The sequence below is a fragment of the Oncorhynchus masou genome, chromosome 12 (genome assembly GCF_036934945.1).
Source record: "Oncorhynchus masou masou isolate Uvic2021 chromosome 12, UVic_Omas_1.1, whole genome shotgun sequence".
Classification (NCBI taxonomy): Eukaryota; Metazoa; Chordata; class Actinopteri; order Salmoniformes; family Salmonidae; genus Oncorhynchus; species Oncorhynchus masou.
In genome coordinates this window covers 59706380-59729330 of record NC_088223.1, presented here as the reverse complement: position 1 = coordinate 59729330, position 22951 = coordinate 59706380, and the positions used below count along the sequence as shown (strand labels likewise).

The 22951-nt window shown below is 42.5% G+C and overlaps 1 pseudogene; it reads left to right on the top strand.

The window, feature by feature from the left end:
• On the top strand, positions 1 to 22615 carry LOC135549373 (stAR-related lipid transfer protein 13-like; annotated as a pseudogene).
• Positions 22616 to 22951: the final 336 nt, after the last annotated feature.

Here is a 22951-nt window from a genome sequence, read left to right as displayed (position 1 = left end):
ATGGCCAAGACCAGAGAGCTGTGTAAGGACATCAGGGATAAAATGGTAGAATTGCACAAGGCTGGGATGGGCTACAGGACAATAGGCAAGCAGCTTGGTGAGAAGGCAACAACTGTTGGTGCAATTATTAGAAAATGGAAGAAGTTCAAGATGACGGTCAATCACCCTCGGTCACCCTCCATGCAAGATCTCACCTCGTGGGGCATCAATGATCATGAGGAAGGTGAGGGATCAGCCCAGAACTACACGGCAGGACCTGGTCAATGACCTGAAGAGAGCTGGGACCACAGTCTCAAAGAAAACCATTAGTAACACACTACGCCGTCATGGATTAAAATCCTGCAGCGCACGCAAGGTCCCCCTGCTCAATCCAGCGCATGTACAGGCCCGTCTGAAGTTTGCCAATGACCATCTGGATGATCCAGAGGAGGAATGGGAGAAGGTCATGTGGTCTGATGAGACAAAAATTGAGCTTTTTGGTCTAAACTCCACTCGCTGTGTTTGGAGGAAGAAGGATGAGTACAACCCCAAGAACACCATCCCAACTGTGAAGCATGGAGGTGGAAACATCATTCTTTGGGGATGCTTTTTGGCAAAGGGGACAGGACGACTGCACCGTATTGAGGGGAGGATGGATGGGGCCATGTATCGTGAGATCTTGGCCAACAACATCCTTCCCTCAGTAAGAGCATTGAAGATGGGTCGTGGCCGGGTCTTCCAGCATGACAACGACCCGAAACACACAGCCAGGGCAACTAAAGAGTGGCTCCGTAAGAAGCATCTCAAGGTCCTGGAGTGGCCTAGCCAATCTCCAGACCTGAACCCAATAGAGAATCTTTGGAGGGAGCTGAAATTCCGTATTGCCCAGCGACAGCCCAGAAACCTGAAGGATCTGGAGAAGGTTTGTATGGGGGAGTGGGCCAAAATCCCTGCTGCAGTGTGTGCAAACCTGGTCAAGAACTACAGGAAACATATGATCTCTGTAATTGAAAACAAAGGTTTCTGTGCCAAATATTAAGTTCTGCTTTTCTGATGTATCAAATAGTTATGTCATTCAATAAAATGCAAATCAATTACTTAAAAATCATACAATGTGATTTTCTGGATTTTTGTTTTAGATTCCGTCTCTCACAGTTGAAGTGTACCTATGATAAAAAATTATAGACCTCTACATGCTTTGTAAGTAGGAAAACCTGCAAAATCAGCAGTGTATCAAATACTTGTTCTCCCCACTGTACACGTAGATATGGCTAAAGTGTCTATGCATATATGATGAACAGAGTGTAGCAGTAGCGTAAAAGAGGGGTTGGTGGGTGGTGGGTCTTAAAGATGATCAAAAGTTGTCTTTGTACTTTACTTGTAAGGGTTGTCCATTTGTTAGGCTATTGGTTAAATGTGCAACACATTATTGATAATTGAATTATCCTAGATCTAGTTCAGTCTTATCAATCGCTTACATTTTTTTAATACTGATCTCTTACTGCTTATTTTTTGTTGCTCTAAATAGATACCGCTAGAAGGGCCATGGGCCATATTAGATTGTGTAGAAATGCAGAAAATGAGCTTTAGATGCCCCCCAAAATGGGAGGACCCCCACACTTCTAAAACCAAAGGTGTGCCCCTGGGCCATGCCCAATGTTGTCTATTTCATGGTCCTCAGAAATTCCCTGAGAAGTACAACAGTCAGAGAAGAACATGATCATAAGATAGCACATACATGATGGGTTATATAGTAATTGATGCTCTCAGCAGCACAGGGAACACACTAGCATAAAATATGTAGATCCTCTCCGGACAATGTGGTTTAAACATCTCCCTTTGTGTCAACACTCCCTCCCACTGCTAGGGATTTCCTGTAGGCCATTAGCCTCCCATCCATCCTACCCCACCCCATTCCACCATGGCTCTGTTTCTCCGTAGTGTCAAACTAGAAGCAACACCTCCACTACCAGAGACAGACACATTTCCTGATCAGTACTCTCTCCCCCAACCCAAAGCAGAACAGCCACCGACCGTTCTGACCATTTTCAGGCAGGCCTCCTGCTCACCTCTCACGTCCAGAATGACAGTCCTCCCTTCTGTTCCCCTTGGACCCTTGAAGAGACAGCCACATTTACATTCAGACAGTCATAAAATCTAATCAAGCATAGCAACAAGTCTCATAAAAATGCTCAATGACCTGATATATTGGGTATTTGTAGATTACTTTGATTATGAAACACAGTTAGGCTAACATAAGCGAAAGCTCCATATGCTGGCAACTAAAAGAATTTGAGCCAGTAACGCCATGATTGACGTAAATTTGCTGATGAACGAAAAGACTGTGGTTGAAGTGTCTCATACTGTAATACGATTTATACGAATGCAGCGACCTGTATTTCTTTGTAAAGATCTGCTGCCAATTTAATTACTTCCATCATCACTTGTAGAATTACAATATGGCATCCATATTATATACTTAATTATTGTATTGCTCTAAAGCTTGTGCACTGTAGATAGCGGCAGTGAGGTACACGTCAGAGAAGAACATGATCAGTGTTCCCTTGTAAGGAGCACTGAATGAAGATGTGTTAAGACTCCCCAAGTCTCAGCTGTCCTGGTGTCTGACGGTGTCAAGGATCAGAGGGCGGCTTTAAGACTCAGCATGAGGGAAGGACTAGACTCCAATTGGCAGGCGGCTCAAATGAACACCGTAGGGAAGGAAAACAGATGGTAGCTCTGGTCAGGATGCTGCACTTGCCTCAAGGCAAATCTGTTTGAAGTTTCAACATCCTTCCAGCTGCTTCTCGAACTGATCACAGGGAAGGGACAATGGATGTTTAGAGATGAGAGGCGGGATATGGAATAGTGTACTATTTTGTTGAGGGAGTTTTCTGACATGCCAAAGGGAGATTCCTGTAAATGTCAGTCACTGTAGTAATTGTTTTGTTTTGGGGTGTTTTAGGTTTTGACCTTCCCTTTGGAAATGAATCATGACTCCACAGCAGAGACGATTCTGCTAGTTTGGCTTAAATATGTGATAGATACCCATTAATCCATTATGAGGACATGAGGCTAACCAAGTCTCAATGGTGGAAGTGTATGTCATGTAGCTATTTTAGTTTCAGTGGGGGGTTGGTACTGGTTTAATCTGTTTCCAATGAGTGATCCCAATGAGTCTGCATTTACAGTACCCCAGACCTTTTCCTGGAGCCAGTTTGCTATATGGCAGTAAGGGAAAGGAGATCTGCATGAGAAGGAAGCATGGCTTCCCCGGGGACCCACACAGCTCACTCTACAGGGCTTTCAGCTTGAAATTCATTAATTGACTACAGGTTTTTTACAACTACTCTAATCATCTCAATGATGATATGGGCCACACAGATTTAGTTCATTTTTCCCTTGATATACATGTTGATGTCCTGAATAACTGAGTAGACTGGTAATTTGGCAGTTGTTCAGATACAGCTCTATTCCTTCTGAAAGTTGATTTTGTGAAGACGTATTTCACAATTTCCCTGTTACTGCTGGAGTTTCAGGCTTTCCCTGGTGGAGAGCACAGTGAAACAGTAATGGTGCTTGGGAACACAGGCCTCTAGTTATGATATTGAGTCTGGGCTTGGGGAGTAAGGGAGTTAAGGAATGTCGCAAAGCGGTGGTTTCAATTCCACTCATTACCTATTATGTATTTAACCCTCTCTTTCCCCTCATGTCTTTGTCAGAGATTGTTTGTTGTTTAGATTGTGTTGTTTGTATTGGTGCGCGACGGGTCCTCATACCCACTTTGTTTTATATTATTCATTAGTTTTGGAGTTATGTTTTGTTTAATGTCATTAAACAACTCCATTCTACTAAGTTTGATTCTCCTGTGCCTGACTTTCCTGCCACCTATACACACGACTCTGACAAGGGTAAGTATTTCATCGTGCAAAATGAACTGAAAACATTAATTTTTTTTGTTCTATGCATTTATTGCTTTGAAATGCATTCCAGAAAATGTTTTGTTGCAAAGAAAAAGCCATATCTCAGACTGGCCAATAAAAGTAAAAGATTAAGATGGGCAAAGAACATAGACACTGGACAGAGAAACTCTGCCTAGAAGGCCAGCATCCCGGAGTTGCCTCTTCACTGTTGACGTTGAGACTGGTGTTTTGCAGGTACTATTTAATGAAGCTGCCAGTTGAGGACTTGTGAGTCGTCTGTTTCTCAAACTAGACACTAATGTACTTGTCCTCTTGCTCAATTGTGCACCGGAATCTCCCACTCCTCTTTGTATTCTGGTTAGAGACATTGTGTGCTGTTCTGTGAAGGGAGTAGTACACAGCGTTGTACCAGATCTTCTGTTTCTTGGGAATTTCTCGAATGGAATAGCCTTCACTTCTCAGAACAAGAATAGACTGACACGTTTCACAAGAAGTTCTTTGTTTCTAGCCATTTTGTCAATTTATGCTTTGTTTTGATAATCAAACTTTGTTTTGATATTTTTGGGGGGACTATCTGATGTTCCATGTTGTGAATCTGTTATTCAATGCATTTATAATGGCTAATAGCAGTAATGCCAAATAAATAAATAAAATCCACATTTTTTAAATATATTTTTTTGATAACGGGTCTCAAAATTCTAAATCAAATTGCTAAAAAAATCCTTGTGTCACATCCTGACCTTAGTTCCTTTTTTATGTCTCTGTTTTAGTTTGGTCAGGGCGTGAGTTGGGTTGGGCATTCGATGGTTTTGTTCTATGTTTTGTATTTCTGCTTTTGGCCTGGTATGGTTCCCAATCAGAGGCAGCTGTCAATCGTTGTCTCTGATTGAGAACCATACTTAGGTAGCCTGTGTTCCCACTAGGATTTGTGGGTAGTTGTTTTCTGTTTTGTATATTCACCTGACAGAACTGTTTCGTTTCTTCCTTTCACTTTGTTATTTTGTTTCGTGTGTCCAGTCTAATAAATTAACATGGACGCTTACCACGAAGTATATTGGTCCGATCCTTCCTACCCCTCCTCAGATGACGAAGAGATTCGTTACACCTTGGTATGACCAGCTTAAAACAATTTATGTTATCTTAGACCAGTCATTAACTTGATCATCAGTTGCACAAATCTATGAATAAATTAACTCTTTTGAACAGCATTCTGGTGTGTGGGCATACTATAATTTGAGTTGATATGATTTCTCTCTTTGTGTGTGTGTGTATGTGCGTAAGAGCAGTAGAAATACATGACTGAATTGCCAATTGAATCCCACAATCGCTTAAGCTCTGAGAGTCACTACATGCTATCAGGTTCTCCTCAGAGGAGTAGCTATGATTCTATGTTACCAGAATACAAATATACTTTAAAAAATGTGCATTCCAAAAAATATTGAATTGAGAACATGGCATGTATGACTAATAAAATCCTTCTCAAGCACATTTCTTATGAAAATAAAATTGTTACATTGATTACCATTAAGCAGTGACATGTTTAAGATAATTATTGGAAAAATATTGTGAATGTCATAGCTTGTCTTTGACACCAGCATAAATAATGAAGGTGAAGAGGGGCCCTTCGATATGATACAATAACAATGAAAAAATAACTTTTTTTACTGTTTTCAAGTTCCAACTATTGCAACTTTGAGCTGTACGAGAACAGTATAACTGTTGTCTGTCTTCAGCAAAAAGTCATGAACCAAGCAAAATTAAGTTAATGGTAGACTTTCTGACTCGTACATTTTTTTGACATCATTTGACATATCATCATTTTCTAAATAAACCTCTTTGTGAAATGTCTCACACATAGACTCATTTAAATCTGTAGTGCAGCAATTTACATGGTGTAAAATTCACTCTGGGTGAAGTGATGTAAAAATGTAACAGCCTGGCTACAAGGCCTTCATGTCTGCATAGTCTTGCACTGAATTATGTTCTGTTCCAAAGATAAGTCATGCATTTTGATCCATCAAAGATGTTTGAGCCCCCTTGAACTCCAATTTTGGGGGGTGGGGGATTTGCATATGTTTTTTTCATTCACTGTCAAGTCCCATTGCATGGGACCTAAATGCATGGGACCCCTTAAAAATAGAAATATATGCATGAGATGCAAACTGATCTGGAACACAATTACTAAGGGAAGCCAGGTATGTATGTGATCCTTAAAAAATACTGGAAATATTACACATTATGCGAGATTTGGCGGTGGAAATGCTTTAATGCGCAAATATTGATAGAATAACCCTCACATAAAAATCCAAGATGGCGTAGCAGTCAGACGTCTTTGTCATGTCGTGTCCCTTGTATATATCGTCTTACATATTTTTCGTTGCATATCCTTTAAAATATTTTGCTAAACCTCATCTAAATACTCTCCTGCAACCCGCCTCACCCAATGTGGCGTGGATCTGCTTTTTTTTCAGAAAGTATTTATATTCGGATCTGGAATCCCTCAACTGAAGCTAGCCAGCTAACTACCAGATATCAGTCAGCAAACCATTGCCAGAGGTCATCAGCTAACCTTCAGCTCGGAAAGCTCTCGCCAGTTCGAACAACGTGATTCTAACCGGAGCTTAACGGACCTGTTATTTTTATCCCCGGATTCCTACCGCAAACTGAACATTTTCAAACAATTTGAGCTTCTACTTCTAAAAATGAACCTTTCCAGAAACAAGTCCCTCACTGTTGCCACTTGCTATAGACCTCCCTCTGCCCCCAGCTGTGCCCTCGATACTATATGTGAACTGATTGCCCCCCATCTATCTTCTGAGCTCGTGCTACTAGGTGACCTAAACTGGGACATGCTTAACACCCCGGCCATCCTACAAACTAAGCTTGATGCCCTCAATCTCACACAAATTATCAATGAACCTACCAGGTACAACCCCAAATCAGTAAACACGGGCACCCTCATAGATGTCATCCTAACTAATTCACCCTCCAAATACACCTCTGCTGTTTTCAATCAAGATCTCAGCGATCCCTGCCTCATTGCCTGCATCTGTAATGGGTCTGCAACCAAACGACCACCCATCATCACTGTCAAACGCTCCCTGAAACACTTCTGCGAGCAGGCCTTTCTAATCGACCTGGCCGGGGTATCCTGGAATGACATTGACCTCATCCCGTCAGTAGATGATGCCTGGCTATTCTTTAAAAGTGCCTTCCTCACCATCTTAAATAAGCATGCCCCTCTCAAAAACTAAGACTAGATATAGTCCTTGGTTCACGCCAGACCTGTCTGCCCTTGACTAGCACAAAAACATCCTGTGGCGTTCTGCATTAGCATCGAATATGCAACTTTTCAGGGAAGTTAGGAACAAATATACACAGGCAGTTAGAAAAGCTAAGGCAAGCTTTTTCAAACAGAAATTTGCATCCTGTAGTACTAACTCAAAAAAGTTCTGGGACACTGTAAAGTCCATGGAGAATAAGAGCACCTCCTCCCAGCTGCCCACTGCTCTGAGGCTAGGAAACACTGTCACCACTGATAAATCCACTATAATTGAGAATTTCAATAAGCATTTCTCTACGGCTGGCCATGCTTTCCACATGGCTACCCCTACCCCGGTCAATTGCCCGGCACCCTCCACAGCAACCCGCCAAAGCCCCCACCATTTCTCCTTTACCCAAATCCAGATAGCCGATCTTCTGAAAGAGCTGCAAAATCTGGACCCCTACAAATCAGCCGGGCTAGACAATCTGGACCCTCTCTTACTAAAATTATCTGCCAAAATTGTTGCAACCCTTATTACTAGCCTGTTCAACCTCTTTTTCGTATTGTCTGAGATTCCCAAAGATTGGAAAGCTGCCGCGGTCATCCCCCTCTTCAAAGGTTGGTGACACTCTAGACCCAAACTGCTACAGACCTATATCTATCCTACCCTGTCTTTCTAAGGTCTTTGAAAGCCAAGTTAACAAACAGATTACTGACCATTTCGAATCCCACCATACCTTCTCCGCTATGCAATCTGATTTCAGAGCTGGTCATGGGTGCACCTCAGCCACGCTCAAGGTTCTAAATGACATCATATCCGCCATCGATAAGAGAGATTACTGTGCAGCTGTATTCATCGACCTGGCCAAGGCTTTCGACTCTGTCAATCACAACATTCTTATTGGCAGACTTGACAGCCTTGGTTTCTCAAATGATTGTCTCGCCTGGTTTACCAACTACTTCTCTGATAGAGTTCAGTGTGTCAAATCTGAGGGCCTGTTGTCTGGACCTCTGACAGTCTCTATGGGTGTGCCACATGGTTCAATTCTCGGGCCGACTCTCTTTTCTGTATACATCAATGATGTTGCTCTTGCTGCTGGTGATTCTCTGATCTACCTCTACGCAGACGACACCATTCTGTATACTTCTGGCCCCTCCTTGGACACTGTGTTAACTAAACTCCAGAAGAACTTCAATGCCATACAACTCTCCTTCCATGGCCTCCAACTGCTCTTAAACTCAAGTAAAACTAAATGCATGCTTTTCAATCGATCGCTGCCCACACCTGCTCGCCCGTCCAGCATCACTACTCTGGACGGCTCTGACTTACGTGGACAACTACAAATACCTGGTTAGACTGTAAACTCTTCTTCCAGACTCACATTAAGCATCTCCAATCCAAAATTAAATTTAGAATCAGCTTCCTATTTCGCAACAAAGCATCCTTCACTCATGCTGCCAAACATACCCTCGTAAAACTGACCATCCTTCCGATCCTCGACTTCGGTGATGTCAAAATATCCTCCAACACTCTACTCAACAAACTGGATGCAGTCTATCACAGTGCCATCCGTTTTGTCACCAAAGCCCCATACACCACCCACCATTGCAACCTGTACACTCTCGTTGGTTGGCCCTCGCTTCATACTCGTCGCCAAACCCACTGGCTACAGGTTATCTACAAGTCTCGGCGAGGTAAAGCCCCGCCTTATCTCAGCTCACTGGTCACCATAGCAACACCCACTCGTAGCACGCTCTCCAACAGGTATATCTCACTGGTCACCCCCAAAGCCAATTCCTCCTTTGGTTGTCTTTCCTTCCAGTTCTCATGACTGGAATGAATTGCAAAGTTGGAGACTCACATCTCCCTCACTAGCTTTAAGCACCAGCTGTCAGAGCAGTTTACAGATCACTGCACGTGTACTTACATGGGCTGTTTACAGATAGGCTATCTACCTACCCCATCCCCATAAGGGTATTTATTTATTTATTTTGCTCCTTTGCACCCCAGTATCTCTACCTGCACATTCATCTTCTGCCGATCTACCATTCCAGTGTTTAATTGCTATATTGTAATTACTTCGCCACCATGGCCTATTTATTTCCTTAATTTACCTCATTTGCACTCACTGTATATAGACTTTTTGTTTTCTTTTGTTCTACTGTATTATTGTCTGTATGTTTTGTTTATTCCATGTGTAACTCTGTGTTGTTGTATGTGTCGAATTGCTATGCTTTATCTTGGCCAGGTCGCAGTTGCAAATGAGAACTTGTTCTCAACTAGCCTACCTGGTTAAATAAAGGTGAAATAAAATAAATAAATCAAATAAAATAAAATTGAAGTGTTTTTGGAGTCACACGATGATATGCTGTGTGGTCCTCCCACTACGACTTGGGAAAGCATACAGTTTAATAGGCTACAGATGAAACAAGTTATAATGAACTTCACAGGGTGGTGAAAGTGCATGATGATGAGGTTTGATGCTACTTTCCAATAAATATCGAGCGTCTTGTTCTGCTGACATGATGATTGATGCTTGGCTGCTGTTTGACAAGTAAAAATGATCTCACTCTTTTGTCTGTAATAATGTCATCATGTAGCAAATACCAGGCTGTATCTGTGAGCTGTTGGCTCGAGTGCATGTGCACATTTGCTATATAACACAACATTTTTAGAGACAAAACCATCAGCAGAGTTTAAAGTATGATGGGAACACATTTAACTTTCATGTGCGCTATGTCATAATGCACAATTTCATGGAAAAACTTCTCTGGTGGGAAAAGGCGCATATTTTATTCATGCAGATTTATTTTTATATTCACCTGAAAATCTGTTGCCAATTGGATGGAACCTAGCTACTGACATGAAAAACAGAATGATTTGTTTTTGTGAATTCTAATTTTTCTTATCAATACCTTACGAGTTTAACTACCTATCTAACCAGCGAAATGTCTCTCTTTCAGGTTGACATTGTTAATTAAGTAATTTGAAACACAAAACAGTTTTTATAGATGGCTAGCTTTTTTGGATTGGCACTGCACTTGTAAACAACCCAGAAACGTGGATATTTTTCATGTTTTTTCATTTTATCTCTTTCATTTCCACATAGGAGGCTGTCAACCTTGAATAAATGTGCCTCTATGAGCTGGAGGTCCTTTTTCAGTGCAAAATGGTGTGTAGACCTATAAATGTGATCTGTCTCTGTTTTTTGTGTGCAGGCCAGTCACTAGATTCACTGCTATTGTTATATGCGTCTGACTTTCACAGTATATCTGAGTTTGCTGGAAGACATTGTATATTATCATTGTTTTATATTCCATTTTACATGCTCAAGTAAGTCTATATTTACTTTGCATGTAAATGATCCATGCATAACCATGTTAAAAAATGCATTAATTGTTCTCTCATCTGATGCAGAGTGAAGATTCTGAGGAGGATGACCTGTGTGCCATCAGTGACCGCTGGGCTTTCCAACGAGAGAGTAAGACGTGGTCGCGACTGCGTACCCTTTCCCTGCACATCTCCCCCAGCTTTCCCCGCACATCTCCCCCAACTGCTCCCCATGGCCTCAGCCAGTAGCGAAAGCATCCTGAGTGACTTCAGTAACCTGGAGGTCACCTCCACCCACAGCAGCAGCAGCCTGAGTGTGGAGAGTGCCAAAGAAACCATGTCCAGCAGGGGAACCCCCTTCAGTCAGGTCAACAGCACGGCAGAGCCCTACACCCTCACCTCCCACCATGAATCCCGTGGCTCCCAATCTCTCAACGGACCCACCGTGAGCAGTGAGGACCGATCTGCATTTCCCAAAGACCTGGTTACTGTTCCTGCCTGCAGAGAGAAGACCAAGAGGTGTTCCAAGACCTTCCTGAGGAGAATGGAGTTGTTCAAGAGAAAAAAGAAAGAGAGGGAAGTAACAGATGGCCAAGCTGTGACCACTCAGCTGCAGCTCCCACTAACCCCTGGCAGTTTGCATTGCACTCCCAATGAAAGTCTACCTGGTTTAAAAAAGAACACTACAGATAATAGCAGTGTAAATGCCAGCGGAAAGGCCCATACGATCTGTCGAATTACAGCCAGTAGGTTCCCAGTTGTGGACAGAGCTAAGGTGAAGAACAGTTGGCTCTATCTAGAGGACTATGAGATTGGAGGGTGGAAGGGATCTAAACAGGTTAGTCAGAACAGTGGCTATGGAAATGGACTAGATTGTCTGGTTCATCTGCCAATGGACCACAAGTCAGGAACGTTCCCCAAATCCCTATCCATTGAGAGCCTGTGCACTACTTCCAACTTTCACGAGCTGGGTGGATGGCAGATGGAGGACGTCAACCTCTCCTTGGGCAGCAGTCAGGATTCCCAGGACTTCAACATGTTTCCTAGAAGAAGGAACTTGTGTTTAATATGACAATATACCTGAGGCTAGTGGCAGTTCAGATGAGTTGAGAGAAAAGGTATTTGAGCAACTGGATGATATCCTTCAACATCATGTCCATGGCCTTCAGCTGAATATAGACCAGTGGTGTCAGGAGCTCAATGACAGGCATGAGGAGGAGGACAATGACGAGACCCGAGAAACAGCATGCTCCTCCAGCCTCCATTTTGAGGAGCAGTCTATGTCAGATATAGGCACAATGAGCAGTGACTACGACAGCACAGGAAACTCATTGAATGAGGTGGAGGATGTTGAGATGAGAGAAAGGAGGGACTCAGGAGTGGGCCCTTCCTTAACCAGGCCAAGCAGGTAAACATACACTCAGCTGCCAGTTTATTAGGTACATAGTACCAGGTCAGACCCTGCTTTGCCTCTAAACAGCCTGAATTCTTTGCGGCATGGAAACATTGCTCAATTAATGATAGCTGTTCTGATGTCCAGAAGCTATTTTTGGTCGTAGGAAAAGATGGCGGAGGCATTATGTACAAAAAAGGTTAAGATAAGCATGAAAAAAATACTCAAAATTGCACAATTGGTCAGGAGCCTGAAAAACGTCTGTCATTCCCTCTGGTGCCATCAGCATATTACAACAGGAACCAGGAATCGTCAGACCAGGCAATGTTTTTCCACTACTCAATTGCCCAGTGTGTTACATCTGCTGTTCGTCCTGTGTCTTCTTGACCTGCACGTACTCCCCCTGTACACTCTCTCTCCGTCTCTGTGTAATTGTGTGGTTGGAGACAGGTGTGCTGGAGTCAGAGTAGATCCCTGCCAGCTGCAACTTGTTACATAATCAAGACGTCTACAAAACCTCAGTCCTGCCACTTCCGCTCTGCCAGATTGTAATCTCTGCTCATTACCGCTCTGTCACTGGCTCCTGTTCCACATCTCACCAACCAACTACCTTGCTCTGGATTTTACTCACCACCACTACCTTGGATTCCCCTCAGGACCTGTTTTACCCTGTTCTACTCAGCTAACTCCAACCTCAGTTTCCATATCTGTTTTTTCTGCAACTCATCCGAGCTTCCCCGGATCTGCACTCCATATCTCCCTGTGTAACAATAAATATTTGGTTCATTCATCCCTGTTTCCTCATCTGTGTCTGCTCTTGGGTTCCCCTGTGTCGCGCCGCTTAACACAGGGTTGGTGATCGTGTGCCCACTGGAGCCGCTTCTTATTGTTTTTAGCTGATACGAGTGGAACCCAGTGTGGTCGTCTGCTGCAATAGCCCATCTGTGACCAGGACCGAAGAGTTGTGCGTTCCGAGATGCAGTCCTACACAGCACTGTTGTACTGTCTGTCTGTGCCCCACCTGTTCGCTTGTACAACTCTTGCCATTCTCCTTCGACCTGTCATCAAGAGCTGCTTTCGCCCACTGGACTGCCACTGACTGAATGTTTTTTTTGTCACACCATTCTCGGTAAAACCTAGACACTGTCATGCGTGAAAAGCTCAGGAGGCTGGATGTTTCTGAGATACCGGAACCGGCGCGCCTGGCGCTGATGATCATGCCACACTCAAAGTCACTTAGGTCACTCATTTTCAATCGAACAGTAACTGAATGCCTCGATGCCTGCTTTATATAGCAAGCCACGACCACGTGACTCACTGTCTGCAGGAGCGAACCTTTTTTGTGAACGGGGTGGTGTACCTAATAAACTGGTCACTGACTGTACATTATTATACACATTATGTTACAAACATGAAGATAACATGTTCAGGTTCATCCATATTTTTCCAACATTTTAAATAGCTCTTGAAGTTTAGACAGAGTATAATAGTAAAGACACATGAATGAAACAAGTCTCTAAGAAATACCACAAATCGATGCTCATAGCATCTCTGTTGATCAACAATCACCTTTATTCCCATTACATTTCCCCTCTCTCTAGGAAGCTACGGTGGTATAGTTTCCAGAACTCTCACAGGCCAAGCCTGACTTCAGCCTCCCAGGAGATGAACCGCCAGTCAGCCCCTCAGCTCAATCTGCTGCAGAAGTTCTCTCTGCTCCGGCTCACTGCTATCATGGAGAAGTACTGCGAACCCAACAAACATGGCTGGAGCTGGTGAGTGGTGGGCCCTTGGGTACTGGTGAGTGGAGGGCCCTTGGGAACTGGAGAGTGGAGACTGAAATTGAGATAAAGGCCAATACGTAGGGAAGTGCACTCTATGCACTCTATTATACTGACCTTTGATATGCATTTAACCAGGGAATGAAAGGTTCATTTCAAGAGATTCATGTTTCCAATTACTCAGAAGCAAGTATTGCTTTGTTTGTGGTCAGGATGTTGCTTTTTAAAATTAATTGTATTCATTGTTCCATATGGCAAGGCCTTTGATCTACATGTCTGAAGCTAATGTATAGAATTATAACAGTTAAATCTGCTTTTCACAAAGATGGCTGTTAAAAAGTTTGATTTGAACAACTTCACAGTCATCTCTCATTCAGGCTCTTATTTTCTATTCGGATGACTCATGCTTCTCCAAAATAAATCACATTTTCCTACATAAAGAAACTAGGTCGCCTGGCGGGTAGGAGTGTTGGGCCAGTAACCAAAAGGTAAAATTCTGTCATTCTGCCCCTGAACAAGGCACTTAACCCACTGTTCCCCAGGGGCGCAGATGATGTGGATGTTGATTAAGGCAGCCACCCGCACCTCTCTGATTCAAATGTGGAAGACACATTTAAGTTGAATGCATTCAGTTGAACTACTAACTAGGTATCCCCATTTTCTTTGCAATGGCCATTTTAGGAAACGCTCAGTTGTCAGCAGTGAATTCGCAGGTTTTATTCTCCATACTAAAAGGTTCCAACTTTAATTTATCTCCCCTCTTGCACTGTCACCCAATTAAGCTTCATCCCTCAGCTGAAAAAGCATTATGTGAATATTCAGACAAAATGGAAACTGTTAGACCAAACAGTTTTCATTAAAAAAAAGACATCAGATGTCCAGGGAAAATATCTAATGTTACCTGTGGTCGGGCACGTGCACAGATAGTCTACCTGTGCTTGAGCACCTGTCCCTTGCCCTCCCACTCGCCAAGTGCAGTTTTGGGAGGGGATATAGTTTTTTTGTATACAGTTTTTATCGATGTTGTTCTGATCCCACTGTCCACAAGTCGTCATCAAGTTCGCCACCCCCTGCCCCGGACCCCGTCCGTTGATTGTGCCTGTTGGTCTTGCCCTGGAGCTCTCGCATAATCGGTTGCATCTGTTTCCCGGTATACCGGGCGCACAGGTATCCAACCATGTCTTGAGATGCGTGAGAGTGTGTAGCAAGCTCCCTATTTTAAATATCAACAGTACTGCCGAGGCTGCAGCAGAACATTTGATTAACACTTGATTTACATCATCATCAATATTCGTTCTGGTTGGCTGATATGTGCAGCAGAGAGAGGCAGAAAGACATAAAGAGGAGCTGCACCTATGACCCAACTCCCTCCTTTCATCAGTTGGGAGTTGCACATGTGTGTCAGCAGCAGCCACAGAGGTAGTCAACTTTAGTTAACCACCATATACTAAAATATCCACACAGGCTACTAGCCAGCCAGCCATATATCATGAGTTGAAATATTATGAATATCATATTATTAAGTTATTATTTAGGAGCACTGAAGATGAATCACAATAAATAAAAACGTTATTGAGCTAGCTAACTAGCAGATGTACATCAATCATCAACATTTATGATCAGCGATAGCCTACCCTTTTTCCCCAATGTCATTCATGTCTTTAGGAGGCAACTAGCTTGATTACAATTTGTGATGAGTGAGTGTGTTGTTGCGGAAATAAATAGGAATATGCACAAAAAAATACATCGTACAGAGGCTGTTAGTATGCTATGAATTTCCAGATATGAATTATTACATATATTTCATCTAACAACCTATATGCTGATATCTACATGAAAAGATTGAATCTAGTCCCCCTTTTCCTCGGTTTTGGCAGGTCAATTCCTAAGTTTATGAAGAGAAGTAAGGTCCCTGACTACAGGGACAAGCAGGTTTTTGGTGTCCCGCCAATCATCAATGTCCAAAGGAGTGGGCAACCCCTACCCCAGGGCATCCAGCAGGCCATGCGCTACCTCCGTAGCCAATGTCTGGAAAAGGTACAGTCACTCTCATCCCTTCAAAGTGATCATATATTCCCTCATGCTACATTGTGTGTATAACCTTGTAACCTTAGTATGTGTTCCACTCTAGATATATTATGTTATTTCCATTGTAGTGAGATTTCATGTACTTGGTGATACATTATATATGATAATGCATAGAAGTTTATGAATTATGCTAATACACCAGTGAAATTAATAACAGTTTCTCTACTTTTCCTGTCAAGGTTGACATTTTCCGTAAGTCTGTGGCTGACCTGCTGAAACAGTACTTCAGAGACCTGCCTGAGCCTGTCTGTCTCCCCCCCCCAAAAAAAGAGAACTTTACTGTTGAGAGTTAGAATAGTGCAATTTTGAAAGGTAGTTGTGCATCAGTAGTTTTTCTCTTGTTATGTCAGTCATTGAAAGTCACTGAGGAGTTCAAATTTTTTGTAGCCCCAAAGTTGCCCATCACTGCTCTAAGTGCTCCCCACCCACTCTGGAAAGCACTGAACTCCTGTGTCTACTTCAGATTACCCCTCAGCACATAATTCTCAGATTTAAATCATTGACTAGATAGTCTCCTCTGAGAAGTCAATCAGCTTATTGGGGCGGCAGGGTAGCCTAGTGGTTAGTGCGTTGGACTAGTAACCGAAAGGTTGCAAGTTCGAATCCCCGAGCTGACAAGGTACAAATCTGTCGTTCTGCCCCTGAACAGGCAGTTAACCCACTGTTCCTAGGCCGTCATTGAAAATAAGAATTTGTTCTTAACTGACTTGCCTAGTAAAATAAAGTAAAAAAAAAAATTGAGAGGCATTATAATGATACAGTACTCTATGATGTCCCCCAGCTAGAATTTTACAGCGGCAGTTAGTATTTAGAGGTTTTACAAACATGGCATTAAATCATTGTCTAGATTTAATGTCTGGTTGTAATCTATATGGAATGTCTACTGCTATAATTACCAAGTTCATTCAGATGTCATCAGTTTCTTCATTATCATGCTAAGATCTTAAAACTTAAAACAAATAAAGGATGCAAAAATGTAATGTCCAACATTTTGACAGACAAGCTGTCTTCATCAGGGTATAATGACAAACACTGCGTGGTGACTCATTTATATAGTGTCAAAAGACACACACAGGTGTCTGTAATCATGACCGGGTGTGGTCTGATTTCATTGGTTAATTCTCATATATTAAAATAGCATCATAAAATGAACATAACAATTGACGTTCAGACACCAGCTTTGGTCTGTGTTCTCGGTCAAATTATCATTTTACACATCAGAACATCAGAGATTCCAAAGATGGTGATGGTATCTGTCATGTGTATTTTCCAGGTGTCCTGAAGGACATGCGTCTTCAGGCAGCCCAGGCTGCAGTCATCCTGCTGCCTGACGAGAACCGGGAGGTCCTGCAGACCCTGCTCTACTTCCTCAGTGACATTGCTTCTGCTGAGGAGAACCAGATGACAGCTGGGAACCTGGCCGTGTGCCTGGCCCCCTCCATCCTGCACCTCAACGTCTCCAAGAAGGAGGGCACCTCCCCTAGGTATGTACTGGTATGCGTGTGTATCATGGCATGTATTGATTTGTTTTGGCGTGTGCTGCATGGCACTTAATGCCTTTGCAGCTGGATCATTGTTTTTAAATGACGCCCAGAGCTCCCTCTGGTGCATTCTCTTGCACTCCTACATCCATCACCATTAGGGAACATGAGTGCTTTAGTGGCTCCACTGTACCCATTCTGATTGATGAGTCAAGTCAACATTTTGTACAAACAAAACTACCTTGGACTGACAGTGTTCGAGCAGTTGTTTTCATCTGGGTTAAATAAATGCCCCAACATTCTGCTTATTATCATCCTCATGGATGTGTCATGTCAAAATGGAGCCCAAACAAAACTACAGAGGTCAGACAGTGTTGGACCATTCATTTTCCTCTTGACAATTTCCTCATCACAATGCTGCATATTGACAACATTGTACTGTGATTGAACTCAAAGCTTAGAGGATGATTGTGATGTGTGTTGACAGTGACCCATCTTTCTGCCAGATTAATCCACCGAAAGGGGGCAGGTGGAAAACCTGACCACAAGGACCTGAGTGAGAACATGGCTGCCAGTCAAGGGCTCAGCCACATGATTGTGGAATGTAAGAAATTATTCTAGGTATTATACAGAATAGTGAATCTACAGTCCTTGAAGTAAATTGTCTCTATTCTGAATAGCATGATCCTTCAGGACAATCAGTCTCCAACAAAACACCATCCAGCTGCATTTGACTATTGTTAAAAAAATGTGACCCATTTTAAAGACGGGTTTATTTTTAAGAAAGATTGGTTTTAGAATGACTGAAATAATCATGTTTTCACAGTGTACATAAATGGGATAAATGTGATATTGGATATGAACTTGATGTACTTTCAGTGGAATTCAGTAGGCTACACTATACGTTCATGAAAACCGCTATATACATCTCTGTAATTCATTTAAAAACAACCCAATTGCCATCTTATTTGGTGTGACAGTCCCCTTATGAGATGATGTTGCAGTCGCGGAACTCCTACGTTGCAGCAGACGCCCAGCCACTCCCTCTCTACGGCCTGGGCCTGAATATGAAGGGCAATCCTGTGGATTACAGAGCCTACCTGGAGGATAACATCCAAGCTGTACTGAGGGAGGCCATAGCAAAGAGCAAAGGATGACACAGTGCCCCATGCCCAGAGAACACAGAGCTGACCTACAAGAAGGTATGGCTCAGTGACTCTGCTGCATGCTGATACTAATGCTGTATGTTCTCATACAAGAGCAGAGTTTACTGCTCAATCATACTAATATTAGTTTTTCCTGCAGGCAGAAGCGCCTCTAGACTTTGAGGGTCCTAAGCTAGATTTGGTTGGGGGTGGGCCCTCCACCTCACAGGCAAAACATTTCAGTGTTAAAGTTAATTTCCTGCAATTCTACTCATTTTGCCATGGGGTGTAAAGAACATTTTGCAGTTTCAAAGGTAATGTCCTGCAAATCTACACATTTTGCCATTGGGTGGTGAGAAATATTTGCAGTTTTTACGCTAATTTCCTGCAATTCTACGCATTTTTTCATAAGATATCCGAGTGAGAGTAACTAACAAAATCAATGAGGGCCCCCTGGAGGTCAGGGCTCTTGGGCACATGCCCTGCGTGCCCGGTAATTTGGTGATGTTTACTACAAGGTTTAGATAACTGACAAGACTACATTAGCAATAAAAAAAATGTAGTTGACATAGGCTATCTGAGTGACTGTCAGTGACTGACATAACGAGTGGAAAACTGCTAATTCACTACCACATTTCAAAATTGCACCTTGCACCTTGTATTCTTCTTTTCTAACTCTTAACAGTAAGTTGAGACCCTGACTGAGTTCCATTAAAAAATAACTAGAAATAATAATAATCAGCCCCCCACACCTCTTTGATTCAGAGAGATTGGGTTAATTGCAGAAGACACATTTCATTTGAAGGCATTCAGTTGTACAACTGACTAGGTATCCCCCTTTCCATAATAATAATACTAATTATCATTATAAATAGATTACTATTTATATATATTTATATATACGTATGACCATTTTTATATACAGTGCCTTGCGAAAGTATTCGGCCCCCTTGAACTTTGCGACCTTTTGCCACATTTCAGGCTTCAAACATAAAGATATAAAACTGTATTTTTTTGTGAAGAATCAACAACAAGTGGGACACAATCATGAAGTGGAACGACATTTATTTGATATTTCAAACTTTTTTAACAAATCAAAAACTGAAAAATTGGGCGTGCAAAATTATTCAGCCACTTTACTTTCAGTGCAGCAAACTCTCTCCAGAAGTTCAGTGAGGATCTCTGAATGATCCAATGTTGACCTAAATGACTAATGATGATAAATACAATCCACCTGTGTGTAATCAAGTCTCCGTATGAATGCACCTGCACTGTGATAGTCTCAGAGGTCCGTTAAAAGCGCAGAGAGCATCATGAAGAACAAGGAACACACCAGGCAGGTCCGAGATACTGTTGTGAAGAAGTTTAAAGCCGGATTTGGATACAAAAAGATTTCCCAAGCTTTAAACATCCCAAGGAGCACTGTGCAAGCGATAATATTGAAATGGAAGGAGTATCAGACCACTGCAAATATACCAAGACCTGGCCGTCCCTCTAAACTTTCAGCTCATACAAGGAGAAGACTGATCAGAGATGCAGCCAAGAGGCCCATGATCACTCTGGATGAACTGCAGAGATCTACAGCTGAGGTGGGAGACTCTGTCCATAGGACAACAATCAGTTGTATATTGCACAAATCTGGCCTTTATGGAAGAGTGGCAAGAAGGAAGCCATTTCTTAAAGATATCCATAAAAAGTGTAGTTTAAAGTTTGCCACAAGCCACCTGGGAGACACACCAAACATGTGGAAGAAGGTGCTCTGGTCAGATGAAACCAAAATTGAACTTTTTGGCAACAATGCAAAACGTTATGTTTGGCGTAAAAGCAACACAGCTCATCACCCTGACCACACCATACCCACTGTCAAGCATGGTGGTGGCAGCATCATGGTTTGGGCCTGCTTTTCTTCAGCAGGGACAGGGAAGATGGTTAAAATTGATGGGAAGATGGATGGAGCCAAATACAGGACCATTCTGGAAGAAAACCCGATGGAGTCTGCAAAAGACCTGAGACTGGGACGGAGATTTGTCTTCCAACAAGACAATGATCCAAAACATAAAGCAAAATCTACAATGGAATGGTTCAAAAATAAACATATCCAGGTGTTAGAATGGCCAAGTCAAAGTCCAGACCTGAATCCAATTGTGAATCTGTGGAAAGAACTGAAAACTGCTGTCCACAAATGCTCTCCATCCAACCTCACTGAGCTCGAGCTGTTTTGCAAGGAGGAATGGGAAAAAATTTCAGTCTCTTGATGTGCGAAACTGATAGAGACATACCCCAAGTGACTTACAGCTGTAATCGCAGCAAAAGGTTACACTACAAAGTATTAACTTAAGGGGGCTGAATAATTTTGCATGCCCAATTTTTCAGTTTTTGATTTATTAAAATAATTTGAAATATCCAATAAATGTCGTTCCACTTCATGATTGTGTCCCACTTGTTGTTGATTCTTCACAAAACAATATAGTTTTATATCTTTATGTTGAAGCCTGAAATGTGGCAAAAGGTCGCAAAGTTCAAGGGGGCCGAATACTTTCGCAAGGCACTGTGTGTGTATGTATATATATATATATATATATATATACGTATGACAATTTTTCAATGTCACAAAATACATTAAATATTTTATTTCTATATGTTTTGGGTTGGGGGCCCCCTAGCTGTCATTCAGTCACAAGAGCATGTTTGCCAAATTGAGTTTGAATTTTACCCTACATTGTCACGACAGTATGGCCTTCAATCTTTGTATGACTGGAAAATGAATTTACCATTTGGCATAGCTTCTTTTGCTGTTGGAATGAAGTGAATCCTGTCCACTTTGAAGAGTGAAGGCACGTTAGCTAGCTTGTTAAAGCTACAGTATACGGTCCAGTCCTAAACCATAAAATCACAATCCATTTGTTCTCTTCAGTTAGGGGATGGCCATCCCATCCGTCTTTGGGAAGTGACCACAGAGATCGAGGCCCCGCCCCAGACAGTGTTGCACAGAGTTCTGCGTGAGCGCCACCTGTGGGATGACGACCTACTACACAGCCGTGTAATCGAGGCTCTAGAGGACAACACAGAGGTGTATCACTTTGTGACAGACAGCATGGCACCTCATCCTCACAGGGACTTCGTAGTGCTGAGGTACGCATGGCGGACGAGAATAGCTGTCTGTCTTGTCAGGTGCTCTATCCAACGCCTCATTGGGAGACATGGACTGAAGGGCAGTGGCCAGAGACCAATCATTCTTATGACTGCCCTTTTCTCAGGGTTAGTCAAACATGTTGTTGATTCAGTATGTTGTTGATTCAGTAAGGTGAATTGTTAAATCTTCAGGCTGTTGATTGAAACCTAAGATAACAGCAATGACCCTTGCTGTATTTTTCTCTTGATTAGGTGGTGGTGTAGAGACCTTCCTCGGGGCCTATGCCTGCTAGTGTCCTCCTCTGTGGACCATGACAACGTTCACCTGGAAGCGGGGCTACAGGCAGTGCTGCTAACCGCACGGTTCCTGATTGAGCCCTCTGGGATGGCCTGGTCCAGGCTGACACACTACTGCAGAGTGGACCTCCGGTAGGAAACCAGCTATGCATTCATTTCTATTGGACACCATGTTTTTTGTGATGATTTAAATGGCTAATTGATGCCTACGCATTGATGCCTACGTTGATCTCGAGTTGTGTGAAAGATAATCTAAATGTGAATGATATTTATAGTCTTTCTGAGTGGGTGAACCTCTGCTGTTATTGAAGTATGTAATTGGATCATAATATCTTATTTGCCCTTGTGTTGTCATGTTTCAGGGGACGATCACCTGAGTTGTACTGTAAAGTGTTTGGCCATCTCTGTGCAGTGGAAGTTGGTAGGATACGGGGCTCCTTCCCTGTGCTCACAGCGAGAGGTACAGAGACAAAGATTTGAGCTCTGAGATGGCCAGAAAGCCCACCTCAGACACGTGCTGCCTACGGCTCACAATTACTCAAATTTAGAGTGCCAATCTGTAGCATTATGCTACATCTACCCGACAAACTCTCTACAGTGTCATCAACATAGGACTGTCAGGATGTGGACTCTCATATTGTACTGATGTCCCATTAGGAGCGACTGTGGAATTGGTAGCAATATTCTAAACAAGTCTATGCATTAACTCACGATAACATATTCAAAAGTACTCTGAAGTAAATAAAATAGTTTATATATACAAAATCCATTCTTGTGAAAGACTAGGTTAGATTAGGACAATTGTGTTGATAGCTTTACTTATGATACTTACATATCAGTTCCCATTTTAATGCTGCTGTGAAAGGAGCAAGACTAAAGGCGAGGATGCTAAAATGCCATGGAATAATTCAGGAGAGCTCTTTAGCAACCATTCCTTTTTGTTCTGTATACTATGCAATTTCTTCATGATAAATTCATAGAGCTAATATATTTTACTACTGTGATTCGCTGCATCTCAAACATAAGAATGGAACCTTACCTTGCTACTTGAATAGCTAAACCCCAGTATTGATGATACTTAGATGTAAGAGAGAAAAGGGTTGCTTACTGAGACACCTTAGTGGGTGGTAGTGAGC